General features: G+C 37.8%; 1 pseudogene; it reads left to right on the top strand.

Moving 5' to 3' along the window:
• LOC149192023 (nucleobase-ascorbate transporter 6-like) overlaps positions 1-20988 on the top strand; it is a 36264-nt pseudogene continuing 15276 nt past the window's right edge.

Below are 20988 nucleotides of genomic sequence, written 5' to 3'. Positions count from 1 at the left end.
ATGGTTTGCATTCTGGCATCGCCATTGAATTGTAGTTCAAGCAGTTCATGTCATACATATATTAATGAAGCCGAGGCAGCCATGATGTGCAGGAAAGATGGTGTCTATTGCACATTTATAGCAGGAGGTTTTACCGCTTCTCAGACAATAGGGGTACACTCCGATGGTTGCAGGGCTTACACGAGTGTCCTAAATTTCAACCCGGCGGTGCCTGCGAGGCAGTGGAACTATGGAGTAGAGATACAGTGGGTTGCACCGTTGGAGCCTTCCTATAAAAGTCAGGCAGATTGTGACCAGAACTATGCTTGCTCGCCCATTCTCAGTTTCACAAATTCTGTTAACACGAATGAACTTGAGGATGTCGAGTTTTTTAGCTTCAATGTCTAAGACTAAGGTCAGAATGGAGACTGAAGCTACTGGTCCTGGATAAACGTGTGCTTCAACAGGCTCTGCTTCAAGCTCTCGAGATAGATCTAGATCTTGCTCACGAAGGTATGGGTCTTTATCTCTAAATTCAGAATCCCAATCAAAAGCAAGAGGGAAAAATGTAAATATACAGGTTTAAAAAACTGAACCATGAAGAGAACAAATCACCTAATCAGCTAAAGCAACTTGCAAATGTATATGGTCTTGATTTCACCTAATTAAACCACAGCTGCCAGAATATTTTAAATTTTACTTATGTAATTAAATTGACTTTACTGAAATTTATTTTTTTAAATTTTACTGAAACTATTTATTTTAATTATACTAATGAAATCAACCTTTTTAACCTAAGTTGCCAAATACCAGAAATGAGAACTCTACGAGAAATAATGGAAACTCTACGAGAAATATCATTCGAAGGTTTCACAGAGAAAACGCAAACGCAGTTATATAAAAAATATTCAATCTAATATGGTATATACAAAAATTACTGAGCATAGGAGGTTAGAATAAACATTGCATATTATTAGATAGTACAATTTAAACATTTAAAATGTTGTAAATGAAAGCCAAGCAGGGACAAAATTGTTTGAAGAAAATAAAAAAATTCAGTATTTTCTTTGGCCCAAATCTAACTTAGCCCTCTTTGTTCCTCGGCTTTACTCAAAACAATTGACTTAAAATTGTTGTGGATTTTACCAGAGAGATAAATCGTTGAAGAGACTGGATGTTTCAGCATACATTCCAAAGATGTGGGCGTGCTTGTTGTTGCATTCTCGCTGAAGGCCAAGTTGAGACCATGTACGCTTGGCCGTGAACAACTACTTACTAGCTTCAGAGGGAGCTCTCTTATTCCCATCTATATCCACTCAGCTCATGAATAAGGAAGCTCTGAACTCCCATGCTTTTATCAGTTCAACTGCAGATCTTCCGCTGAACTGCGACTCCCGTAAAAACCAAACTCGGCAAAAGAGGAACAACAGACTCTCAACAATGTAGGCTATTTCATTCCCTGCCACTTGTTTTGTTTTCATACATCGACATGCCACTTGCCACTTGTTTTGTTTTCAGATATATGTCTAAGATCACTGAAAGAACAATATTAATCTCTAACATTAAACGCTAGAAAATTAATGCTATAACATTAAAACACAGAAGCGTTATGTTATAGAATTGTTGGGCAATCTAAGAAATATGTCGTAAGTTATTTTGAATTTGGCCTCGATATGAGGCCAAATAAGACGGCAAAGTCTAATTAAGTCTTTCATTGGATAAGAAACAATATTCATTCAAATGTAAAACTAAAACTTTGCTTTAACATTGCTTTAACCGGAAAAAAATTGATTGGTTTCTGTGTCAATTAATAGCTGGACTCAAAACCGATTACTATAGTCCCTGCAGCCCCGCAGGGGCAGGGACTAATAAATCATATGCAATGAGAGAAATGTGCCATTTTGAGATATTCTAGCATGACAAATTTTTCTTAGAGCTCTAAATACCAACATTAGTATATGGCAAGAAATACTCTAAAACCACGTTAACATGCCTCAACCAAGTTTTAGCTTTCTCAAAATTCTAATTGAGGTGAAGAAAGAAATTAAAAAAAATAGTGAAGAAATAAATCACAAAAATGAATGTAGAAACACTTTTTCATAATCACATGTTAATTCTTTCTTAATTCAAGTCCCTAGTGGAAAAGTCATCTTAAGTAGGAAATTTATAAGGTTATATTAGAAACAAATTAAAATAGGCCAACCTATTTTGTTAGCAAGGAAAAGGTCAAATCTTCCCAGATCAACCCCAATTTTAGTAGAAAAACATTTCAAATCTTCAAGACTATTGTTCACTGGAACCAATTCAAAGTCTGACTACTTCAAAAGATGACAAAAATCAGTTATAGATCTGCAATGGTATTTTCATCCCACTAGAATGGCCATTCCATTACATATTACATACTCTCAATCGATTGAGAGAAGAATTTGGCAACATGTAGTATTGTTGAATAGCCTTAAGGTTGAAAACTATGGCCTCCAAGTCAATTTGATATGTTGTAGAGACAATTGTCAAAATATTTTGATAATATCATGCATTTACATGTCATTCATTACTACTGTTAAATTTTACAGTTCACGGATTTCAAAGTATTTATCCTTGAGTTTCACCAAGAGTACCCATACTTCCTTCAAAATATGAAATTTCCTAGTTGTGTTTTGGCATTAATATTTGTAGTTTTTTATTTACAAATGTATGAATTCACAAATATATTTGTGAGGTTTAAGGTCATAAAGCAAGATGACATCAAGGGATGAATTCCATGAAGTTAGGATAGTGCTCCTATTGTGGAAATCAGGCTATAGAAATTTTATCATAGTCAATGTCATCAACCCCTATTTTGTGAGGCTTAAAGCAACTAGATTAAAAAATTAAGATGACAAGGGATGAATGCCACAGAGTTAAGATAGTGTGCCTACAGTGTAAACAGGGCTACAAAATGTTAATGTTCCTAACACTCATGTCACCAATGTCTATTTAAGGTATGTTCTCAACCTAAGAGAGCTAATGGTGGAAAATAATGGCAATAAACTAGAACGGTTTCCATTGTTATGGGGTGTAGTCTACCATATTTTACATAACCAATAGGCATTTGAGGAACCAACATCCCACTCCTTAAACTCCACTTATGTGTATGCCAAAATTATTTTGTGATATCTTGAAAATTGATAATGTTTCTACAGTTCAAGGCTTCACGTTGTTCTAAAAGTTCTAATAATAAATATGATAAAGTTATATTGGACAATTAAGCTATGGAATTCCACAATTCATCCTAGAACTCCAACAACTTGCATCCACATCAGAGGCAAGAATTTTCTGTGAGGTTCTTCCCCTCCAAGAATATGTCAACCTTAGATGGTATAAGATTTGTTTTGAGGATTTCCTTGAAATCACCATAGTTATTCCAAAGGAGTTCCTTGGATTATTAGCCTAGACGCCTCCTCACCTTAGCACACTCTCCCAACAACAACATCAGGCTCAACACCGGGGGATTTATTGTGATTACCAACATTGTTGACTCTTCACATTACTGAAACTAATATTGATCCCCTTTCTTCAATATGGTCATAGTCTTCCTCCCTATTGATTTATACATCATAATGTGTTTTCGACATTGCTTAAACCCCTATAGTATTTCCTTTTAATATTTATGCATTTTTGGTAGCTTAGATTTGTTATTTTCCTAAGAGATGCATTGAGCAGTCTTTATTTTGTTATTTGTACAACCAACTCACTCTTGAGTCACATTGAATTTCTTTTTGTCATAAGAAAACGTTAATATATTTCCATGTCAATGCACTTTATTGTTACATCAATATACATCTCTATGAACATATATAAACACATGTGCTTTGCATAATCACATTCACAAAGCTATAAATGTCTAAGGTTGCAAAAGATACCATGAGATCAAGGGAAGATACCATAGTTTCAACTGATACATTTAAATTTTACCCTGTCAATAAATCTGTATGTCTAATATTTAGTAAATTACATGTGTTTAGGAAAGTTTAATTGACCATTTTTTTTAAAACACCTCACAGTGGTTGCATCTCCAAGTCTGATGTTTCCTACACTATGCCTTTTGGCTATGGCTCACTACCATGAGGACAATGCCTTTCATGCTCCTTCTACCTTTGAGGCTCCTTCTACATAATAAAAAACCATAGGACTTTAGAAAAACACACTAATGAAAAAAAACATTAAAATCAAAGAAAACTTCCATCAAGCAACCCATCACATGCCGAATTAATTATCTCTTCTTGTCCTAAGCTACACTACTTGAAAAGACTTAAGAAAATATACTCAACAAATTAAGAATGATGGTGAAGGTTTTGAAGTGATTTCAATGACATGAAAGAAAAAGTAAAAAACATAATTTTTCCATTACTAATGTAGCAAACACATATCAATGAAAAATAGAAATGTAGTTTAAAACATCTATAGAAAAATGAAAAAGAAAAGTGTGTGTGTTTATATATATATATATATATATTAATCAACAATCCTGTCCAGCAATACAAGCAAAATTATCATCAGAGAAAATGTAAATCTTAGAAAATACAAGTAGAGCGACATATCAAATCTTGCATTCCTTCAATGAGGAGGCCTATAAAGCATATGGGACACCCCACCTAGATACTATCTACACATATTTCCATTATCATTATATAATTTTTTAGAATATGAATTGAATGCTCATTATGTGAATTCAAGCATATATACCAAAGGATAAGAAACTTTGAAGAATATCATCAGAGACACAAAATTTGCAGGGCTCCAAAGCATAAGGTTATAACTAGAAATACTACACATGATGCAACATTGGAAGATTTCCAACTAGAAATGTAGAGTTTAAATTGTGGTATGTATGGTCTCTAAAGGATCCAAGAATTGGAATGTACATGAAGTAATAGAGAAACATCCATACTTCTGCATAGTTTTCACTAACCAAAGTGCCACCAAGGAACAAAGCTTCTAAATTCAACCCAATATCATACGATTTGTTGTCTAATTACTCATCAATTGTTGTAGGAATTGAAGTAAAAAAAATAAAAATTTATTATTTTGAAATAGCTTCAAACTTCAAAATGGTTTCTTCCTATTACCTTTTTTCGAGCTTGATTCCCAAACACATTTATTTTTAGTAATTGGAGATGAAGCATTACTTAAAACTAACTTAAACCAAATCTTGGCATATGGCTTATGAATTTGTGGGATTTCATGGAATTATTTCACAATAGGTTTTGAGCCTATCTTCATGCAATTTATTCATACATGCTTTACATAATCCTCTTGAGGGCTAGCCTAGTTTTTGTTGTACATAGAAGTGGAATAGGATCAACAAGCACCTTGTAAAGGTCACCATCCTACAAACCTCTAACCAAAGTCCGCCGAGTTGCTAGACTACAATCACTAATAGTGCATTGTTGTCCTTCAAATGCAACAATATATTTAAATTATATCATAGAAGAAACTAAACATATATTTTTCTTCGAACTAATATTAAATAAAATATCTTTCAACTCAACAATTGGTCTTTAGAATGAATTGGGGCCCACTTCTTTCATAGGATATGTAGTATCATCACTAAAATTCACTGGGGTGTTGGCATTATGACACAGGATTAGCACAGGTTTGGCTCGATGACATCAGTGTTGTCCTTGATGGAAACTCACTCAAATAGCAGATCACAAGTTCAGGCTCTCAAAATAGTAGAAAACAAGATACCCGCAGGTTCCTGTTCATAAAGTCGCGGACATACGTAGGTGCGCCGAACAAAAGCTGCGGACATGTACGTAGGTGCTCCAAACAAAAAGTGCGGATGTAAAGTACACGCACTTTCATGCAGAGAAAAAGTGCGCACGTTGGAAATCTTATGGTTGGTCCATGGTATTTAGTCCGACATTTTTGATCCTATGGTTTTGGTCTGTCGTTTTGCATCTAAAGTATTGAACCCAGGTATTGGGTCCCTAGTATTGGATCTCTATGGTTTTGGACCATGGTTTGAGTGAGGCCTAGACTATAAAAAGGAAAGGAGATCATTTGGTTTGGGCACTGATGTGTTGAATATCTTAAGAAGAGCAAGATCTGAAATTCTGTGATCGGTTGGTGAGTTATAGTTGGACCTAAACCAAGGAGAAACCTGAACATTACAAGATGAATCTACTGATGGGGCGAAATCTCTTTGGCGCAAGATCAGATCTGTAAATCTGATAGTCTGGGGTATAATTGAAGTCTGAAAAATTATCTATACCCGCAGGTCCGACACAGCGTAGGCGCGGATACCCGCAGGTCCGACACAGTTCAGGCGTGGAGATCCGCAGGATCGTCATAGTGCAAGCATGGATATTCGTAGGTTTTACATAGTGCAGGCGTGAAGTCTGCAGGACCGACAGAGTGAAGGTGCGGATACCCGTAGGTTGGCCACAGAGAAGGCACAGATGTACGTGCATGTTTCTATTGGTGAAGTTGCAGACTTTTCCTTGAAATATGTTTTAGCTGCTTTTGTCTATTACTGCAGTGTTCAGGGTTCTGAATTGGTGTCTGGTTACTGGTACTGTGTTCTGAAAAGTTATTGATTCAGTATTTGCACAAGGAAGTTGGTTGATTGCAGATCTATTTGATGTTTGATTGATATTCATGGATCCAGTTTGAAAATTTATGAAACGTGGTCCTTGGAAGAAAAGAGAAGTCTTCTATAGGTTAGCACCTACGTACTAGTACCTCAGCTAGTACAAGAGCTAAGAGGGTTGTATCTCCCTTCCAGAAGAGTCTGGAGAATGAGAGAAGGTTGTAGCCTTCTGCAGGTTGAAGCCTGCGTGCTAGTATAAGACTGTACCAGTACAGAATCATTGTAAAAAGAAGTTTCTAATTGAAAGAAGATAGAGACATATTGCAGCAGGTGGTTTTCACCCACATTGGGCTTCCACCTTATATCTTGTGTTCCTTTTGTGTGACTGTCTATTCTACTTTTCTATTCTTGCTTACTGTTATATGGTTCTGACACACAGATTAATGATCAACTTCTGAAGAATAAATTAAATTATAAGTCTGGAAGGTATATGCAAGTTTCAATAGTCAGATCTGCAAATCCTTGTATAAATTGAAAAGAATTTGATCATACTGATTCACCCCCCCCCTCTCAGTATTATTTCCAACAATTGGTATCAGAGCAGGTCCTTCAGGAAAAGCTTGATCGCTTGAAGGAAGATCTATCATCATGAGAAACTACGAAAAAGAAGCATCTATCAGGCCACCGATTTTTTATGGGAGCAACTTCGTCTATTGGAAGGTAAGAATCACTACTTATCTTCAATCTCTTGGTACAGAAGTTTGGGATATTGTGGAAACAGGATACACATTTCCATCAGCAACTCCTACAGATGTAGCTGGTAAGAAGCAGTATGAAACAAATGCAAAAGTTGTCAATACTCTATTAGGAAGTCTATCTCAGTCAGAATTCGTCAAGGTTATGCAGCTCAAAAGCGCAAAAGAAATATGGGACAAGATAGTTCCGAGCTACGAAGGAGATGAACATGTAAAACGAGCAAAATTACAAACTCTTAGAATTCAATATGAAAGTCTCAGAATGCATAATGATGAAAGTGTGACTAGCTATTTCCTACGTATAGATGAGATCGTAAATTGTATGAAAAATTTGGGTGAAGAAATAAAAGAAGTTGTTTTGGTTGAAAAGGTTCTAAGATCTTTGTCCTCTAAGTTTGATTCAAAAGTTTCTTCCATAGAATAAAAGTAGAATCTACAAAGCCTTACCATGTCACAGCTGCACGGAATTCTAACTGCTTACGAAATGAGAAAAGGAGGACCATCAGACAGGAGAGAAGTTGCATTCAAGGCTTCAGGAAAAGGAGATTACTATGAGTTAGGACATATGTCAGAAGAAGAGGAAGAATCAAATTTTGTCAAGAACCTTCAATGGGGAACTGAAAGATTCAGAGGTAAGTTTCCTTTCAAATGCTTTGCTTGTGGAAGAGTTGGTCATTATGCTGCAAAATGTCCTCATAAAGATAAACTAGACAAAGGTAAGGAACCTGTTAGATGGAACAAAAAATAGAATGTAAATAAGAAGAGCTATTACACGCATGAAGACAGTGATGGATTGTCAAATAGTGATGAAGATGAACAAGGTAATGATGATAGACTTTTGATGGCTTTTGAAGATGATGATTTCTTGGATGCTACAAATGAAGAAGGGCTTATGAATAAATTTCTAAACTTAAAGTTTTTTTAGAAGAAAATAATATGATTATAGATACTCTAACATTCCAACTTGCTGAAAATGATAAATAAAATGAAGAGTTAGAATGTAAAATTGTGGGACTTAGAAAAGAAATTGAGAAAACAAAAGCCCTTAATCTCATATTTGCTAAAGGATCTCAAACTCTAGATGAGATTATCAAAATGCAACGTTCTCCTCTAATCAAGACAGGTCTTGGATATTCCGAAGAAGCATCTCAAGCTCAAAAGCAAGCACAGAAGCCATCCACCTCCAAAATTTATCTTGATGCGGAAAGGAGAAGTGAACAAGTTGACAATTGACAGCAAAAGCACAATGCAGATCACCAAGTAAATCAGGGACAATTTGCTTCAAGAATGATCAAAGATTATCAAGTAAATCGGGGGCAATCTACTTCAAGTATGAACATAAGCTTCAACCAACCACAGGTAACTCATTCTCAGTTTGGCTGAAGAATGGATGGAAACTACAATCATATGGTTGGTAGATTTGATAATCGCAGGACTTTCTTCAATACCCAATGTTTCTCTTGTCATAACTTTGGTCATAAAGCTGCTCAATGTGTTGCCTACAAGATCATCATGATAAGGGAAGCTCAAAAACAAAGGAATATGACTGGAATCATGAAAAGAACCTACAATAACTTCTCTGCTCTTGAAAATGAAATAGAATGTTCTATCTGTAACAACTTCGGTCATGAAGATTCTAAATGCAGAAGCAGGTTTCGGCAAAGAACTCAGAAGGAGCAAACTTCATTGAGTTCCAAAATATTGAAAAGGAAAGAAACGCAATTGGAAAGATGTGGGATAGCCTTATACGCGGAAGGACAGGAAAATCAATGGTACATCGACAGTGGATGCTTGAAAAATATGACAGGTGATAAAGAAAAAATTCAGTCATATAGTGCCTTAGAAAATGAAAAGAAGGTCTCATTTGGAAATGACACCCCTGCATTCATAAAAGGTAGAGGCTCTATTCATTTGAAAGAAAAGGTCAAGGCTGGAAATGTTATGTATGTTGATGGCTTAAAGCATAATCTACTGAGTGTCAGTTAGATGTTTGATGAGGGAACTAAGGTAATATTTCGATCAAATGGATGTATTGTTCGTGAACTCGATATAGGAAAAACAATGATCAGAGGCATTAGAACTCCAAATAACTTATATGTACTCAAGGGAGGACAACAACAGTACTATTTAAGCAAGAATGATGAACACTGGCTATGGCACAGAAGACTGGGGCATCTTAGCTTCTCACAGATAAGGAAAGCATGCAAATATCAGGCAGTTCGAGATCTTCCTGACATCAGAATTCCAGACAATACAATATGCAAATCATGTCAAGTTGGTAAGCAAACTAGAACTAATTTCCCTAAGAAGGAAGGATCACCTAGTAGGCCACATGAACTTGTCCACACTGATATATGTGGTCCAACTAGGAAAAGGTCACCTCGAGGAGAAGAGTATTTCATATTGTTCATTGATGACTTTTCAAGGATGTGTTGGATAGGACTCATGAAGTATAAAGATGAAGCCTTCGAAAAGTTCAAATCATTCAAATATTTGGTTGAAAATGAATCAGATCGCAGAATCAAATGCCTCAGATCTGATCGAGGAGGGGAATTTACCTCAGATGAATTCTTCGATTTTTGTGAAGAACATGGAATAAGAAGGGAATTCTCTGCTGCAAGGACTCCTCAGCAAAATGGAGTAGTGGAAAGGATGAACAGAATGGTTCAAGAAATGGCTCATGCTATGCTTGATGAGTCTGGAACTCCAGCAACCTTCTGGGGTGAAGCTGCATTTGCCGCTGTTACTATTCTCAACAAGACAAACGTCCGGGTAAACAACGCTCAGACTCCTCATGAACTTTGGTATGGTAAGACTCCCACAGTAAAATACTTCAAAATTTTTGGAAGAAAATGCTACATTAAAAGGACTGATGAAAATCTTGGCAAGTTTGAACCTAGAGCAGATGAAGGAATTTTACTTGGCTACTCTCCCCACAGCAAAGCTTACAAATGTTACAATAAAAGACTTGGTAAGATTGTTGAAAGTATTGATGTAGTGGTTGATGAAGAAGGAAACGCTCCTAGGCAGGTAAAATCTAAAGATTTCAAAGATGGCGAAGACTATCCATCAACATCAAATCAGATTCATAATGAAGAAGAAACTCATGAGGCTCCAGAAGAACAAATAAGGATAGAAGAAAAGACTCCATCCAGATACGTTCAAAAGAATCATCCAGAATCTCAAGTTTTGGGGTAGAAAGAGGCAGGTGTACAAACAAGGAGAACCATTTCAGAAGCTTCAAGTTATCTAGCATTGCTGTCCTCCACTGAACCATAGAATGTAAGAGAGGCTTGCAAAGATGAATGTTGGGTCAAGGCCATGGAGGAAGAACTCGAGCAGATTGAAAAGAATAATACTTGGGAGTTGGTTCCTAGACCAAAAGATAATAATGTCATAGGGACAAAATGGATCTTCAAAAATAAGTTGAATGAAAATGGGGATGTAGTTAGAAACAAGGCAAGACTTGTTTGTAAAGGGTAAGTGCAACAAGAAGGCATAAAATTTGAAGAAACATTTGCACTAGTTGCCAGAATTGAGGCTATAAGGATGTTCCTTGCTCTGTCTAGCTTTCAGAAGTTCAAAGTATTTCAAATGGATGTGAAGTCTGCTTTCCTGAATGGAGACTTGGAGGAAGAAGTATATATTGAACAACCAGATGGGTTTATTCTTGGAAATGAGCCAAAACTTGTATGCATACTCAAAAAGGCTCTCTATGGCCTTAAACAGGCTCCTAGGGTGTGGTATTATCGGTTGGATAAGTACCTCCATCAACAAGGATTTATAAAAGGATCAACTGATAGCAATCTATATATAAAGGTTGACAATGAAAAGATGCTAATGCTTGTTATGTATGTTGATGATATCATCTTTGGCAGCAATGAAGACATGAGTCAAAATTTTGCCTTGGTGATGCAAAAGGAGTTTGAAATGTCCATGCTTGGTGAGCTCACATATTTTCTTGGTTTACAAGTCCAATAAAACAAAGATGGTATTTTTCTATCACAAACCAAGTATCTCAAGCAGATCTTGAAGAAATATGGGATGGAGGATTCGAAACTAGTATGTACCCCTATGGTGACAGGATGCAGCCTCAACGCAAATGATGAATCAGCAGCCGTACATCAACCAACCTATAGATCCATGATTGGTAGTCTGATCTATCTAACAAGTACCCGACCAGACATTATGCATGCAGTGAGAATAGTTGGAAGGTTTCAGGAAAATCCAAAGGAAACTCATCTTCAGGTAGTTAAGAGAATCTTCAACTCAAAACTATGGCTTATGGTATCCTAGAGGTACATATCTCACACTTCATGCATACACAGATGCGGATTGGGCAGGAAGCGTGGATGATAGAGAAAGCACTAGTGGTGGTGCATTCTTCGTGGGTCCTAGATTAGTATCTTGGTTCAGCAAGAAACAAAGCTCTATTGCATTATCTACAGCAGAAGCAGAATATGTAGCTGCTGCATCTTGCTGCACACAACTCCTTTCGATGATGCAAACATTGCAAGACATGCAAATCACTTGTACTTCACCTATCTCCATCTTCTGTGATAATACAAGTGCAATCATTATTTCAAAGAATCCTATCATGCATTCAAGGACTAAGCACATACCAATCACGTATCATTTTCTAAGGGAACAAGTGCTTGAACAAAAGGTCAAATTGGACTATGTTCCCTCTAAGGAACAAGTTGCTGATATTCTCACCAAACCAATGCCCAGGGAGACCTTTGAATACCTCAGACAAAACCTGGGGGTAGTTGATGCATCATCTTGCTGTTGAATCTTATCTGTTTCAGAGATTGTTGGTTGTACGTGAGTTTCATATGGGGTATATGCATACATTCGCTGGTTTATATGGAAAAGCAAGGATGAGAAGAGTTCGCTATGGATCTGTCAAAGACCAGCATGCACAAGTTCAGGGGGAGCATATATTCTTCTAATAATGCATTGTTGGCATTATTATAGAAGATCTTGGAGGAGAAGGAGAACATGGATGTTGATCTGAATAATGATTGACAGATGCTGCTGATGTTGTGCCTCTATGTCTTATATGTCTTTTTTCAAGGTCATGTAACGGCCTATCTTGGTTGCCCCACTATGACTGGGATGGATAATGTAATGTGCTTATCATGTATCCCCATTTGGTTGGGTGGATGAGTCAATGGTATATTCCCACTTGGTTGGGAATTGTATGTATGAGTCTTTGGTGATAGGAAGGTCTGTTATGGTGTATAATGTCAGATTTCTTTTGTAGAATATCTTCTTGCAGATCTTGCCTATATGTCAGGGGGAGCTTGGACAGCAAAGCAGAGCAGAGATTTTAGCATGTACTCAGGGGGTGCATAACCCTTTTCCCTTGATGTCAAAGGGGAGAAAATACTTTGAGTGACTTTGGGTTGCCATCAAGTCCAAAGGGGGAGATTGTTGGCATTATGACACAGGATTGGCACAGGTTTGGCTCGATGACATCAATGTTGTCCTTGATGGCAACTCACTCAAATAGCAGATCACAAGTTCAGGCTCTCAAAATAGTAGAAAATAAGATACCCGTAGGTTCCTGTTCATAAAGCCGCAGACATATGCAGGTGCGCCGAACAAAAGCTACGGACATGTACGTAGGTGCTCCGAACAAAAAGTGCGGACGTAAAGTACACACACTTTCATGCAGAGAAAAAGCACGCACATGGGAAATCTTATGGTTGGTCCATGGTATTTAGTCTGACATTTTTGATCCTATGGTTTTGGTCCGTGGTTTTGCATCTAAAGTATTGAACCCAGGTATTGGGTCCCTAGTATTGGATCTCTATGGTTTTGGACCATGGTTTGAGTGAGGCCTAGACTATAAAAAGGAAAGGAGATCATTTGGTTTGGGCACTGATGTGTTGAATATCTTAAGAAGAGAAAGATCTGAAATTCTGTGATCAGTTGGTGAGTTATAGCTAGACCTAAACCAAGGAGAAACCTGAACATTACAAGATGAATCTACTGATGGGGCGAAATCTCTTTGGCGCAAGATCAGATCTATAAATCTGATAGTCTGGGGTATAATTGAAGTCTGAAAAATTATCTATACCCGCAGGTCCGACACAGCGCAGGCGCAGATACCCGCAGGTCCGACACAGTTCAGGCGCGGAGATCCGCAGGATCGTCACAGTGCAGGTGTGGATATAGGTTTTACATACATAGCACAGACATGAAGTCTGCAGTACCGACAAAGTGAAGGTGCGGATACCTGCAAGTTGGCCACAGAGAAGGCGCAGATGTATGCAAGTTTCTATTGGTGAAGTTGCGGACTTTTCCTTGAAATATGTTTTAGCTACTTTTGTCTATTACTGCAGTGTTCAAGGTTCTGAATTGGTGTTTGGTTACTGGTACTGTGTTCTGAAAAGTTATTGATTCAGTATTTGCACAAGGAAGTTGGTTGATTGCAGATCTATTTGATGTTTGATTGATATTCATGGATCCAGTTTGAAAATTTATGAAATGTGGTCCCTGGAAGAAAAGAGAAGTCTTCTGTAGGTCAGCACCTACGTACTAGTACCTCAGCTAGTACAAGAGCTAAGGGGGTTGTAGCTCCCTTCCAGAAGAGTCTGGAGAACGAGAGAAGGTTGTAGCCTTCTATAGGTTGAAGCCTGCGTGCTGGTATAAGACTGCACCAGTACAGAATCATTGTAAAAATAAGTTTCTAATTGAAAGAAGATAGAGACATATTGCAGCAGGTGGTTTTCACCCACATTGGGTTTCCACCTTATATCTTGTGTTCCTTTTGTGTGACTGTCTGTTCTACTTTTCTGTTCCTGCTTACTATTATATGGTTCTGACACACAGATTAATGATCAACATCTGAAGAATAAATTAAATTATAAGTCTGGAAGGTATATGCAAGTTTCAATAGTCAGATCTGCAAATCCTTGTATAAATTGAAAAGAATTTGATAATACTGATTCACCCCCCTCTCAGTATTATTTCCAACATGGGGTTCATTTTTCCTGCTCCTAAACCATGTTGAAGAGTGAAAGTCATGTCTTGATACCCAACAATAGGTTCTTCTATGGCCATGAAGATAGGTTCAAAACCTATTGTGAAATCAATGATTGATTGATGGGTTATGTGTTACTCCCAAGAAACCCAAGTGTTTATATATGCATAACTAAGAAGGACACTCCCCCTTGGTATATTGTTTTCAAGCAATCAACAACAATGAATGAGAAACTCAAGTCTTCCTCCTCATCTCACTCTCTAATGCAATTCTTCTTCCAACAGAACAAACACCACCTACTCATTTCAATGGCATCTGATGATTCTCAGGGTTTATTGCATGGGAGATCATGTACTATAAATGACATGTTGCTAGGGAAGGAATATCTTCCCCAACAACACAATTTTCCTTAACCAAAAAAAATAGCTAAATGTGGAGGTCTATCACCCTCCTCATAGCACATGTTGCTTTCTCCCAATGGGTGCAAGCATATTATAATTCCCTTTACAAAGGCATCGAGAGGATGACATTAAGCTAATTAGTTAGGTGACAGAGCCTAAAGACTCAATTTTATAGGGAATATGGGGCTTCATTGGAAGGATTTCAAACCTAACTTCACCATTTATAAGGCTTGTACAAGGAATTTTACAAATGGTTTAATATAATCAAGAAATTTAGGCATGAAAAGTCAAGGTTTTGAACTCTCTATCAGTGAGAGAAAAAGTCTGAGATATAAAGTCTGGGTATGAGCTTTCTCTCAATAAAATAAAAGGTCTACATTAGACCCACCTACATATACATATATTAATATATGTAACTAGAAAAAAGGCATGGCATAATAATACATATGAGGCCATAAAGGCCATCATCCTATTTTTTTTAAACGTCATAATTATGGTATGTCTTACAAACTCAGGAAAGGTAACCCTAGCTTATAAAATCATATCCCAAAGGACATGTTAAATGAAAAAAATTATGGCCTAATTCCCAGTGCTAGAAATGTCATATTGTAAGGTTTTTAAGGCCAAGTTCTGGCAGAATGTAGATACCCCAATCTTGACATGATCACCACCCAAACCATAACAGGGAAACCCCACGTACATGAAGAAAACTTGTATAGAAATTGATAGGTCATATCCTTCATGTAGTTTAATCATGAATAAGACTAATCTACACTGGTTTCCCTTAGACCATACTAGCATTAATGAATTATCCATTACAACTTCCTCAACCTTACATAAATGCTAGGTAACTCATCAATCCACTTAAAGGTTGTTCACAAATTTGATTCATTGGGTTAAGAAGGTTATCAAGCCAAATTCCCTTATTTTTACCTTGTTAATCCATCCCTCCTCAACTCTCACTCTACTAAAAAAATCCAATGGTAAGGTATATATATAACCATACTTCCCATGAAGGGAATTCTTGGTGCCATCACCCATTATTGCAATAAAGGGATGCTATTTATACATGAATATGTATAATAATATGCGCATATCTTGTGTGAGAGTGCACCCATACTAAGAATGGCTATTAAGTCACTCTTGTTCATGGATGTTATCAGGAAATCTAGTGTCCACTCGGAGCTGCTAGTCCCACTAAGACTGGTAGCTATCTTAGAAACAAACAAACTAAAACTACTTTCGTTTTCCTTTATGAGAAGTAGATAAGAAGGGAATGAAGGACACCAACCTCAGTCTTGTGCTTGGTTCCTTTCTCGGTTCCTCTCCCTTCTAACAGATCCTTGCCACTTCTCCTTCGTCTACCCAGCTTCAAAGAGCACCTGTGGAATTAAAGCAGCATAATACTATCGAAGAACAGAGATCTACAATCATAAACAATATAGGACCAGATATATATTGACCACACAAATGCATATATCATCAAACATACAAGAATGTGTAGGAAGACTTGAATAGATTTATTAATATCAAGAATAGCAAAGAGGATTACAACCAATTTTTATGACCCAACGTCATCCTCCAGCATGAAATCCCTTCTTTCACCTCATGAAAAGCTTAGATCACCAAACACTATGATATTCCACCAAGAAACCAACAACACTTCCTTACAAGATACAAAATTCTAGCCTCTAACCTCTGGATCTCTGGAATGAGGGATCCATATATAGATGATTGCAGGGAGGTGAGTCAGCTTCTGGGATTTTGATTAGTGTCTTCTCTCTGATAGTTGTTGATTCCACTTGGAGATCTCATTGATCTCTTACTCATCCTTGGGCGATTCTGAGAGGCAAGTGTCACGGGTGAAGTTTATGGAATATTCCATGATCATCCACCTCGCAAACTGTCTCTGCCACTTGTCTATTCTCGTTCATCACACCCTATAGAAGGAATTTTCAGTATGCATCACACCTCCCATGTGTAGTAGGTGCGATGCATCTCACCCTCAGCACTGAGCAATCAGTATGGTCCAGTTTTTACCATTTCTAAGTAGTTTTTCATGGAGAAATTCTAGGAGATGATGTAATCAGCTGACCTTGTTCCTTTAGGGTGTGAAGCAACACTTTTAGGGACTTAGGGGCACTTGGTTTATGGACATGTATGATTGGGGTTGCAATGCCCAAAAATGTCTATAACAATTGCCCCCTAAAGCATGAGGTCGTTAATCTTTTGATGTCGAGTGAAATGCTTTATCATGAGGATCCGAAGTTTTTCGAGTTGGAAGGTGACCTGTAATAAGATACAATATAATACATTATATTCATAATATTTTTCATGATCTAGCTGAGGCGGGCATTCCCATGCTTAGCTTTATAAATTCATTTTCATGTACATAAGATAGATAACCATCTATGTGTCAGACTGATGATTCTGATAGAGCCATCATCCTTTGATTTGGATGATCATCTATGCAGCAATGTTGTACATTTGATGTCTTTATTTTTCTTGAATATATCGCAGCTCGGATGGATGAAACTAGATCTAGGGTCTTCAAACTCGTCCAATCTTCACTCGGAGTACAAGTCGATCCATGTGAAAGATTTTTTGGAGTCGAACATGGAAGAACATTGCCTGATTACCAACCAATGATGTAAGTTGTTAACAGGCATGAGAGGAATCACCGATAATGATGATGACCCTCAAGGTACTACAGTACAATTTGTGTTGTGTGAAAAAAGGACTTGGCTTCGAACACCACGCAAAATATTTTAGTCGAAGGCCATTTATGTAAACTTTTCGCTGGAAGTGAGAAACTTGCCATTGAGGCATGCAAGCTTCAAAGTACTGAAAGGGTTGTTCCTAAGTCGAATTCTTGGATAATGAGTTGATGTCGACAAGAAGCAACCCATCGTAGGAGGGCCTTAATGAATCCCACATCTACAACACAGAATGGAGTAAAAGATTTTGGAGGTGAAAATGATCTGATGATATAGGGTTCAGGGTGGTGGTCATGAAAGAATGGAGCATGAATGTATTGCAACGGATGAGATACAGGTGAATTCTCTGAGCGAATTCTCTTGAACATACCGGTGACACTGACATGGATTGGTAGCATTAACCCCAAATATGGATGGTGCGATGGACCAATGGTGATATGACTGGTGAACGGAATAACCCAACCCGACTCGGACGTGGAGTGAAAGTGTCATGTTCAAGAGCGACTTGCTACCAATAAAGTTTCTTCAAGTTTTCTTCCCAATTTTTCCCCAGTCATTGCTGACCAGTACCTCTTTATTTTTGTCAAGCTTGAGGAGGATAACATATTCTTGTTATATAATTTTCCCTTCGGGCAAACCCGTCGCTATGTTTTAACGAGCCTAGTGACAGTGAAACTCGTTCTTGTCTGTATGGACAAGTTTGTCGCTATTTGGTTTTAACGAGTTTAACGACAAAGATAACTCGGTCCTTTTCAATTTTAGAGAGTCTAAAAGGGATGTAAAGGAAACTCCAATAATCCTTTTTCGTCATATAATCCCTTAAGTCCGAAAAAGTATAAAATAATACAAAAGGGATGAATTTTTGGTAATTTTAATGAGCCAAACAAAACAAGCACTCGATCTTTTTGTGTGATAATCCCTCAGGTCCAAAAGGATTAAAATCTAGGAGGGATAGCACTTCCAGTCGCTTTAACGATCTAGAGAGGCTAATCGCTCAACAATATTTTCATATTTTACAGGTCAAGTGAAAAGAGCTTAAAGGAGACTCGTTTTTTGAGGAACGAGTGATGATTTCGGGTAGCAGCTGATTCCAGGTAAGGTTTGGAATTTTCCAATCACGAAAGTGTCACAAGGATGGCTAACAAGATCATTCGTCGTAGATGTTCCTCAAAAAGGGGTAACAATCAAATGGAGTCATATGATCGGCTAAAAATAGAGTGGAGGTGATGATGAGAACACGACCAAGGCTCAAAAGCTGATGATAATGCATTCATAATGGTATTTACCAGAGATTGGTTCATTTTTTAATGAGCTTAAACTCTGGGGGAAACATTTGCTCATCGCTTAGGTTTAATTTTTAACGAGCTTGAACTTCACATAAAAACTGCTCGTGGCTAGGTTTATTTTTTAACGAGCTTGAACTTTGCAGAAACATTGCTCGTGATAAGTTTGCATGCCTCCATCATAATAACGCAAATCGAGGTGCATGCACCCCAAGCTTCATTGCATTCAACTCGGTGGTTGGAATGAAGGTTTACCTTTGATATCTTTGAAATACTCGACTTGGATTTTACGAGATTGTAATCAAAGATTCAATTTGGAAAGGGGTTTGTTTCATTTTTTGATGAGGTTGACACAGTAAAAGAAATATCCTCATGACTCGTTTCATTTTTTAACGAGGTAGACACGAGATAAGAACCATCCTAGGAATCCGTCGTATTTACAGTATTTGATAGAAAATCAAAAACTGAAGGATGATTAAGGTCAGTGGAATAATCTTCGTGGTAATCCGGTAGATGGGAACAATGGTGGTGATATTCCCACGGTACTTCTCCTATTATCATTGACTAAATGATTCCTTTGTCTATAGGATGTACATGCGACCAAGGATCTGAAGAGGTACCATATTCCTTAGACCTATCTATCCAAACACTTGATGAGCATCGATTTGGGCTTCCCCCCTAGGCCAAGAAAATTGATTGCTACAATATTTCTATTAGGGCAATGGCCACTTCCTCCAGATTGTTTGGAGGCGGTAGGGCAAAAGTCCCCATTAATATAGTGTCTTTTAGTAGGCCTACTCCGATATTTTGAAGCGAAAGAGGGCTTCCATGGATCATCAGAATTCTTCCCGTAACTTGCGAACTATTGGGGAGAAATGTTTGTTGGTCAACGATTGTAATACCTCCTTGGAAGGGAAATGCAATCTTCCTGAAGTAGGTCGACACAACGGCAGCCATAGCATATATCGAGAGCCTTCCCAGTAGGATGTTGTAATCGAGGTTTCCGTCGATCACTTAAACATCAATTTCTATTGTTTTTCCCCCTAGTTCGACTTGCAAGTTACTTAAAATCCCGTATGGAGTGTATGATCATCCATAAAATGCTTTTAGCATCATTGATGATCATGACAAGGGTGGTGAGCCTAAATTTTTCCAGCAACTCATTGACATAATACATGTAGATGCCCCTTCATCATAATTGTTCGATGAACAGTTTTGTTGAGGGCTTTCACTTGAATGAGGAAAGCTAGTTGAGCTAGTAACTGAGGGTCATATCCTTTGTAATTAAAGGACACAAGATTGGAATCTGTTGGGTCAATCCCACCTATCACTGATAATAAGCCTGCTTCTGGGAGGGGCAATTTTTCAGTACCTTAAGTGTCGACATAGCGGACGGTGATTGGCCCAAGTCCTCTACTATATTATAATGTTGTGTTGCTCTAGCACGAGGATTAAATGTCGATTTGTGTACTACTCCCTTTGGCGGTTTTATCGTTAGCTCAGGAATGATGGCTGGCACAACTTTGGTTGAAGTTGTTGTTGAACTACTCGGTTGATCAGTAGCCGCGTTGTTCGACAGCTGTGGATTCCCGTAATCTTTATTCCTTGTCGATATCAAAGCATCATTTTTCTGTTTTGAAATGGACAAGATAAGCACTTGGGATCAGGAAGCATTTTGATTAGCAACCAGTTTGGTTCCTGGGTTTGGAAACAGATCAGTCAATACCGCTGAGGTTTTTAAACTCTTAAAGAGTTTCTTAACTTCAACTTTATGTGGAAAATCTCTCGTCCGATGATCCTCATCGCATATCTGACACCCCGCAGAGGGTTTCCTTTGCCCAGAAGAGTTTGCAGAAGGTTTTTCAGGAGATGACTCATCCTGTTTCTTCTTCTTCCCTTTCTTTTTATTCTTGCCTCCTGGTTTCTTGGTTTCTTTGCCTTTGTTAGTTGATACGACATTTACTTTTGAGGCTAGAAGTTCTCCATTTTCATTTTGACCTGAAACCGTACGGGCCTTCTTCGACTTAGCCTTTACGGTTTTCGTGCTGGTCATTCCTATCACGCCGTCTCTGGCATGAGAGTCTTTGTTTGATTTAGGAAAGGGAGGAACGGAAAATTCCAGTCTAGGAGCATCAGGGATTTTATCATAGAGCATGCCAGACTGAGTATAGATCAAGTCTAGATATTGTGCATGAGCAATTACTGCTCTTCAGTGACGACCCCTCCCTTTGCCACATCTTCTGTAATAGAAGGCAACAATGACTTAATAAACCATTCAGCAACATCTA

This window comes from Pinus tabuliformis, chromosome 2_2, assembly GCF_031772625.1.
Source record: "Pinus tabuliformis cultivar Carrire ecotype Pingquan chromosome 2_2, CPIR1, whole genome shotgun sequence".
Taxonomy (NCBI): Eukaryota; Viridiplantae; Streptophyta; class Pinopsida; order Pinales; family Pinaceae; genus Pinus; species Pinus tabuliformis.
Note: the sequence above shows the minus strand (reverse complement) of the source record. Positions and strands in the feature narration are given on the sequence as shown.